The sequence below is a fragment of the Nuphar pumila genome, chromosome 14 (genome assembly GCF_984573655.1).
Source record: "Nuphar pumila chromosome 14, dmNupPumi1.hap1.1, whole genome shotgun sequence".
In the NCBI taxonomy this organism is placed as follows: Eukaryota; Viridiplantae; Streptophyta; class Magnoliopsida; order Nymphaeales; family Nymphaeaceae; genus Nuphar; species Nuphar pumila.
This window is the reverse complement of record NC_143262.1, coordinates 44570373-44578622: the sequence shown is the minus strand read 5'-3', so window position 1 is coordinate 44578622 and position 8250 is coordinate 44570373. Positions and strand designations below refer to the sequence as shown.

The window sequence follows — 8250 nt, the reverse complement described above, 5'->3', positions numbered from 1 at the left end:
TTCCAAGAAAAGCTTTTTATAAGTCATTCACACAGCCAATTGCCAAGAAATGCTTTTTAGAAGCCATTCACACAGCCAATTTCCAAGAAAAGCTTTTTATAAGTCATTCACACAGCCAATTGCCAAGAAATGCTTTTTAGAATCCATTCACACAACCATTCACAAAACCAATTGCAGGAAATGCTTTTCATAAGCCATTCACACAGCCAATTGCCAAGACAAAAAATAATTGGCAAACAGGAATAAGTTAAAATTCAGATGTTCATTTTCATTGAAAAAGAACACCAAGATCATACAGTCAAAATGATTGATTATCAACAATTTCTAACCTATTTCTCACGAAAAACCAATGATTTCAAATGATGCTCAGATACAATCTCATCGAACAGAAATTTTAGCAACACAGTATGATCTTATAACTCAGACAGCTTCATCAAACAGAAATTTGACATTAAGCTACACAAAGTATGATATTGTAACTCAGATGGTGATAACCAGCCATAGCCTTAGCAAAAAAAATTTTTTTTTTTGTTTTTTTAGCATTCAAAATACAAAGCACAAAATAAATACTAAGCTAAATATGAAAGGCCCAATTTAAGGTGCTGTCAAACCACCACTATGGATAAATTAAGGATTAAATTAAAATGAAAACATACAGATGGCAGAAGAAAGGCATGTTTGTGGATCTCACGCACCACAATCGGTCTTTTGTAACTGGGTTGCAGGATGATAGGCAGCTACTGTTGGATCTTCTACACCAGCAAGGAAGAGGTGATTTCCTACAGCTGATGTGTTGAAGAAGATGCAGAGATTGCTGGCTGGGCTGAAGTGGAGATGAAAATGCTACTTCACGCTGGACCTACTGCTGGTTAGGCTGAAGGAAATGCAATTTTGCTGCTAGATCCCCTGTGGCTTGTGGGTTGAAGGAAAGAGGCAGCCACGTTCTCCACTTTGTGACCTTTGTAGACAGCAAATGAGAATCCTTCCTTGCTGCTGGGCTGAAGCAAGATAGGGAGCGGCTTGATCTTCTGCTGGTGGGGTTGAAGATGAATGACAGCAGTTGGGTCCCCTGTTGATGGGTTGAAGGAAAGGTGGGAAATGTTGGATCTCCTGCTGGCTGGGCTGCAGGAACCGTTGAAATGCTTGGTGGCTGGGCTGAAGGAAGGTGGAGGAACCGTTGAAGGGCCTGGTGGCTGGGTTGAAGGAAGGTGGAAGGAACCGTTGAAGGGCTTGGTGGCTGGGCTGGATTGGATGAAAACAATGGTTTCCCTGTGGCTGGGCTAAAATGGGTGACAACGTGGCGCTGGAGGAAAGTGGGCTGAAGAAAAATGGGTAAAGAAGCTGGGCTGCAGCTGTTTGAGACAGCAACTTGCTTCTTGCTGGATGGTTGATGAAGGATGGCAGGAACACGTTGGGTTGTGGCTGAAGGAAGTGGAGATGGATGATGGCAGCAACCGACTGGAGTGTTTGGTGGTTGGGTTGAAGGAAGTGTTTGGTGGCTGGGCTGAAGGCAAAGGAGGCAGCCACGTTCTGGGTTTGTTTCAATGGTGCTGGAGCCACTTGCTGCAGCTTGGCTAAAGGAGGATGATGTTGGGCAACCTCACGATTCAGAGCCCTTTCCTGCAAAACCCAAAAGAAAACCAGATTTCAATCCCACCTTTCAATCGGCTACCTCCTTTCAATCGACTCTCCTCCTTTCAATCGACTCTCCTCCCTTTAATCGACTCTCCTTTCTCAAAAAAAAAATGCAGCCCTCTTTTTTATCAATGGCCTCCTCCTCTTAAAGAATTTTGAAATCTTTTCAAAAAGAAGAAAACGCAACCCCCATTCATGAGGTTCCGTTACTTCATTTTTGAAATTTTTTTGAAATAGCCGTTTCAAGGGGGGCACATTCCCTGTTTTTTCAAATTTTGGTTTTATTTCCCTAAGTTTTAGGCAAAATCAAATTTATGATTTTAGGGAAATTCGGCTGTGCCATTTAAGGCTGCCTCCTTCTAAAAAAAAATTTATTTAAACAAAAAAAAGAAATAAAATAAAAAAAATGAGAGGCTTTTATGAAAATGCCACCTCAACCAAAAATAAAGTCTTTTATTTTCAATTGGGGTGCCACATGTGTGTGGGCCCACTAACTAAAAAATAAATAAATAAGTATTAAGAAATGAAAAAGACAATTTTGCAAATTGGTACGAACTTCGGGTGGGTCCCGCTTGAGAATAAACAACTTACTTGAGAGTCTGAGTATGATGCTAGTTCAAAGGCGGGTCCTGCTCCATTTTTTTGATGATACGAGATAAAACATTATTTGTTTTTCAAGAATTTGGAAAAATTGGGTTTTCAGGGCAAAAATATGGATAAATATAAAAACAAAATTTGTAAAGAGATTTAAAATCCTTTTTGCAAAAAGTTTTGAGATAAAATCTTTAAAATCAATATCCAAATATCCAGATTGTTTTTCTTGAGAAAATTTTTGTAATTCAAAGTCCTGGGGGTAAAATGGGAAAATTTGGTAATTTTGAATACCCAGGGTTTTAAAAATCAATTTAAAAAAGTTTAAAAATCAAATCTGGATGGACAATTTTGAAAATCAGGAGTTCTGGATCTCAAAATGACATGTTGTGCAGTGAAATGATGCAATGCTATGCAAAGACATGTTCTATGAAATGTCACTCTGAGCTCGGACTTGGAAATTTTAGCTTTTTTTCCAGAAAAAGGATTTTGAAATTTTGCCATTTGAAGATGTCTCTGAACCTAAATATGGAAATTTTGAGGCTCAAGAATGAAATTTAGGACTTTCTGCAAGGTTCAATCTCAGAAAATGACCATTTTGCCCTTTATTGCTTCCAGAGAACTGAAATGTGCCGATTGAGGGCGATGTCAGGAAGGTGAGTGAAAATTTGGGGTGTTTACAGGCGCCTGCCCTACGTTTTGTTTTTTTCGGTAGGGGGTCGACCCCCGTACCTAGTTTGTTTTTTTCGACAGGGGGTCGACCCCCCTGCCTAGTTTATTTTTACCGACAGGGGGGGTCGACCCCCTGCCTGCGTTTTGTTTTGTTTTTTTGGTAGGGGGTTGACCCCCCTGCCTAGTTTGTTTTTTCTGCCAGGGGGTCGTCCCCCCTGCCTAGTTTATTTTTACCGGCAAGGGGGGTCGACCCCCTACCTGGATTTTGTTTTTTCTGGTAGGGGGTCGACCTCTTGCCTGTGTTTTGTTTTTTTTCGGCACGGAGTCGACCCCCCTGCCTCGTTGCCACTTTTTTTTTCTGGTGGAGAAGCGACCCCCTCCATGGTTTTTTTTTCCGACAGGGGGTCGCCCCCTGCCTTGTTTGTTTTTTTTGGCAGGGGTCGCCCCCATGCCTCATTTTTTTATTCGGAAAGGGGGTCAACCCCTGTCATTTTTTTATTCGGGCAGGGGGTCGCCCGCCTATTATTTTTTTATTCGTGCAAGGGGGCGACCTTGCCTCGGTTTTTATTTCGGCAGGGAGTGACTTCATTTTAGCAGAGTGTCTCTTGCAGATTTCTCAACGGAACTTGCTTGTGCCCTGCCACCCGTATTAAGTAAGTGACAAAAACAATGCAAATCGGGTAAATACCTGTGGTGAGTAAGTGATGCAAGTGCATCACATGTTATTTAATTTATTGGATGCAACACTTTACTGTTCACACACTCACTTAGTTGTTGATATCTAGGACTGCTTTGTTGGAGTTTGGAGATCATGTTGAGCATGATTTTAATGTATGAGAATAGAAGTGTTCTTATTTTTAGAGTACGGATTCCATGCTAGGCATGGTAGTAGTTAGCGAGATATTAAAGTGTGTTTGCTGCAGGTACATGTTTGACATTTTTTTATATGAATGATTTTCATGTATTGCAATGATTGATGTGATTGTATCCATGCTTGCATGTAGTTACTTTCAATTTAATTATAACTTCCATGTGAAATTGTATAATGAAAGTATGCTTCAAATTAATGTATCGTGTTATGAATAGTTTGCACATGAAAATATTAAGTTATCAATGCATGCATCATAATTCTTGTGATTGTATGACATCATATATTACATGATAAATTTGATATTTTCTTTATCATAGCATTCTGATGGTTCTCTTTTAACTGGTTATGATACTATTCATAACATCATACGACAAAATGACTGCAAACCATGAATGGATGTACCGTAGGATAGTTGATAATGAGTTTTCGCATGAATATATGGATGGTGTTGAAAGTTTTATTGAATTTGCAACGGTAAGTGTCAGTACAGTGGATCCCACAGGTCAAATTACGTGTCCCTGCAAGATTTGTAAGAATAATCGATTTGTAGAACCTCATGGCGTTAGACATCACCTATACAGAAAGGGTTTTGTGAGTGATTATCAGAATTGGACGTTTTATAAAGAAGAATTTAGAAACAATTTTGATGCATGGGTGAATGTGGTGCACGATAATCCATCTATGGATTTGATATTTGATGCCACAGGAACAAAACTCGGTTCTGCTATGGGTCCTAGTGATGTAAGAACTGCGGTAGATTAAGAATCACCAAATGATGCAGCTAGTAGATTTTATGATTTACTTAGAGATGCTGATGATCCACTTTGAAACGGTTGTGAGAGTCACACTATCTTGTCTGCAGTTCTTCAACTAATGAATTTGAAGTCCGAGTATAATTTGAGTCAATCATGTTTTGACCGTTTGTGAATGATTGTGAAGAGTATGTTGCCCAAAGATGAGAAATTACCATAAAATTTCTATCGTATGAAAGTTATGGTCAACGCTCTAGGTATGAGGTATAAAAAGATAGATGCTTATCCAAATCACTGCATGTTGTATTTCAAGGATTAGAAAAATAATATATCATGCCCGTCATGTGGGCATCCTCGGTTCAAGCCAAAGACAAGAGGCAATGGTAGCACGAGATCAAAAGAAGTTTTTATACAAGTCGCTCTGCTACTTTCCTATCACTCTTAGATTGCAACGGTTGTATATGTCTTCAAGGACAGCTAAACACATGAGATGACATGCAAATAAATTTCGACATGATGAAGACAAGATCACGTATCTTGTTGACACGAAAGCTTGGAAGCACTTTGATCATACTCATCAGAACCTCGCAATGGAAGTGAGAAATGTTAGACTCGATCTATGTACAGATGGATTTAATTTATTTGGGGGTAGATCAACTCAATACTCATGCTGGTCAGTATTTGTAACTCCATACAACCTTCCACCAAGCTTGTGTATGAAGCGTTCAAATCTTTTCTTGTCTCTATTGATCCCTGGTCTGACCTCACCTGGCTAAAATCTTGATGTATATTTAAGGTCATTGATTGATGAACTAAAAGTATTGTGGGATGACGGTGTTACCACGTATGATGCCTACAAAAAACAAAATTTCAATATGAAGGCCGGTATTCTATGGACAATCAGTGACTTCCCTGCATATGATCACAATTATTGTTTATGTTTGTGTGTAGGTCTGCCATGGTGATGTTAAAGATCATGGAATATGTGATTTACAAAATGGTCCAACCAAAGTTGTGCAATGTTACAACGGGTACATCATAAATGGTTATCGATTTCATAAAAAAGACTACGATATAAACAAATCAACGATGAATAGTGGTGTGTGTGTCAAGGGTAGTAACTACGGTAAAAATGAACATGATTACTATGGTGTTATAGAGGAAATAATGGAGTTGACTTAGGCATAAATAATAGGGTAACTTTATTCAAGTGTCAATGGTTTGACCCAACTGCAACAAGAGTCGACAAAGCCTCAGGCATCATGGAAGTGAATCATAAATCAAGGTTTGGAACATATGAACCATTCATATTAGCCTCGCAAGCTCAACAAGTTTATTATACTTCATATCCAAGTACAAAAAAGTCAGATAGAAATGAATGGTGGGCAGTTTGCAAGGTGAAGTCCAAACTACACCCTGAACATGATCAGTTACAAGAAGACAAGTTAACTAAAGAGAGTGATTACTATCAATCAGATGATATCTATGACTTCTCTTATGGTCACGATGTTGCGTATGATATGCATGTCATATCGTCATTGGTCGATGAAACATTCATAGAAGAATGTGATCCCAGTGATATACCAAGTAGATGGGCAAACAATGAAGAAAAAGATGAAGAAGAATAAGATGATGAAGAAGAAGACAAATATGAAAGTCAAACAAGTGAGGAAGAAGAATTCTTGAGCTAGTGAGCAAAATCTTGTAATACAAACCTCTATTTGAATGTATTATTGCAATACTTGATTTGAATGTATTATTGCAATACTTGATGTGAATGATTTTAATGTTTTGAATGTATAGAAATATATTGCAATGATTTGAATATTTTGAATGTATTATTGCAATACTTGATGTGAATGATTTGAATATTTTTAATGTATTATTGCAATACTTGATATGAATGATTTGAATGTATTGAAATACTTGATGTGAATGATTTGAAACAATTTGAATGTATTGCATGACATTTTTTATTTGTTAGAATATGGTTCGTGGAGGTTACAGTGGTCGTTCATCCAGTGGTAGCCAGGCTCAACCTTCATCTTCACGGGCTCCTTTGATACGTATATCATTTAACTAATTGGATACTTGATTAGTTGAAATGTGCATTCTGAGAATTTCTAACGTAGTTTCGCCTGTACATGACTCACCTACACCAGTTGATCATACAAGTCAGGAGCCAACACAGAATGCAGGGTCTTCTCAGTCTGGCACAAGAAGACTCATTTGACTAGTGTATATTGATAATCGACCGTAAGTATTTCATTTTCACTTATTGCATATCTTATAAATATTGTATATTGATATTTACTGTGTACCAATTCATGTGCAGCACAAGGTTCGAGCCACAAAAAGTAGTACGCGAAATTAAGAATTCACTACTTCAACATCTACTAGGACCGGTCACTCAATGAAAAGAGTATCCAAAAGAAGTGATAGACAGATTGTGGTCCTCATTCACGGTATACAATTGTTTGTCATAGTTAATGTGTTTCATATTTAATTTTTTGTTATAGTCATATCTACTAACTTTCTGAAAATATTTGTAGGCTTCCAATCGCTTCGCTAATACGGTGGAGGAACATGATGCAAGGAAGGTATGGCAGAAGGTGACTCCCAATCGATTTGCAGACATGCGGCACAATATGAAGATTGTAGCAAGAAAAGCATTTGGCAGGATAGATGATCTACTGCAGTGGAAGGGCCATGAACCTCTTACTATCTGGTCAGATGTTTGGGAGGGAATGTGTGACAAGTGGGTTGGGGATGCATTTCGAAATCGCTCAGTGAAGGCTGCATAAAATCGAGCGAAAATGCCCGAAGCCCATCTACACACAGGTGGATCTAGGACTTTTGGGAGCCACCAGAAGAAAATGGTAACTCATCAATATATATATATTGTCAATTTTATAAGTATTGTTGCAAACCTGTTAACTAAATCTTTTATCATTTCACTTCGCAGAAAGCAGAAAAATGAGGCATTGTGTCATAAAAGGATGTGTTTGTTGAAACACATAAACGTAAGACCATGGGAGAGTTCGTATTAGAGAAGGCGAGAGCGACAACGATATGTATTTATTTTATTAATAAACATTGTAATAGACAAGTTACTATGAATTACGTTATCATAAACATTGTAATTCTTAATTATTAATTCATATTCTAATCATTACATTGTAGGAATCATACGAGCAGTAAATGGTACAGCGATATGGCGATGACTGCACTCAGCATCCGCCTTTTGATCCTGCAGCATGAGTGACTGCAACCGGTGAACCCAAAAAGGATCGTGTGTTCGGGTTTGGGAGTAACATGAACACCACACCAGTTGTTGCCTCCTACACCCTGGGCCCACAGAGTTCTCCCGCCAGCATCAACTCTCAACGTCCTAATGACCCTGCCATGTCTTGGGATGGTGTCTGTTAGCGTCTTCAGGACAACATGCAGTAATTTTTAAATGAAGTGATTCCCAACATTGTCCGTAATGAGTTGTGCAACTTTTTTCAGGATAGAGAAACTTCGTCTGCATTCAACATGAGCTCTGATGCCCGTCAGGTATAAAGTTTTTTTACTGCCTTATAACACATATGAGCATGATAGAATCACATATAAATTTTTTTTACTGCTTTATAACACATATGAGCATGATAGAATCATGTATAAAGTTTTTTTACTGCCTTAGAACACATATAAGCATGATAGAATCACGTATGAAGTTTTTTTACT

At 38.3% G+C, this 8250-nt stretch overlaps 1 pseudogene; it reads right to left on the bottom strand.

Annotated features, from left to right (window-relative positions):
• Positions 1-897: 897 nt before the first annotated feature.
• LOC149816794 (putative DEAD-box ATP-dependent RNA helicase 29) overlaps positions 898-8250 on the bottom strand; it is a 47316-nt pseudogene continuing 39963 nt past the window's right edge.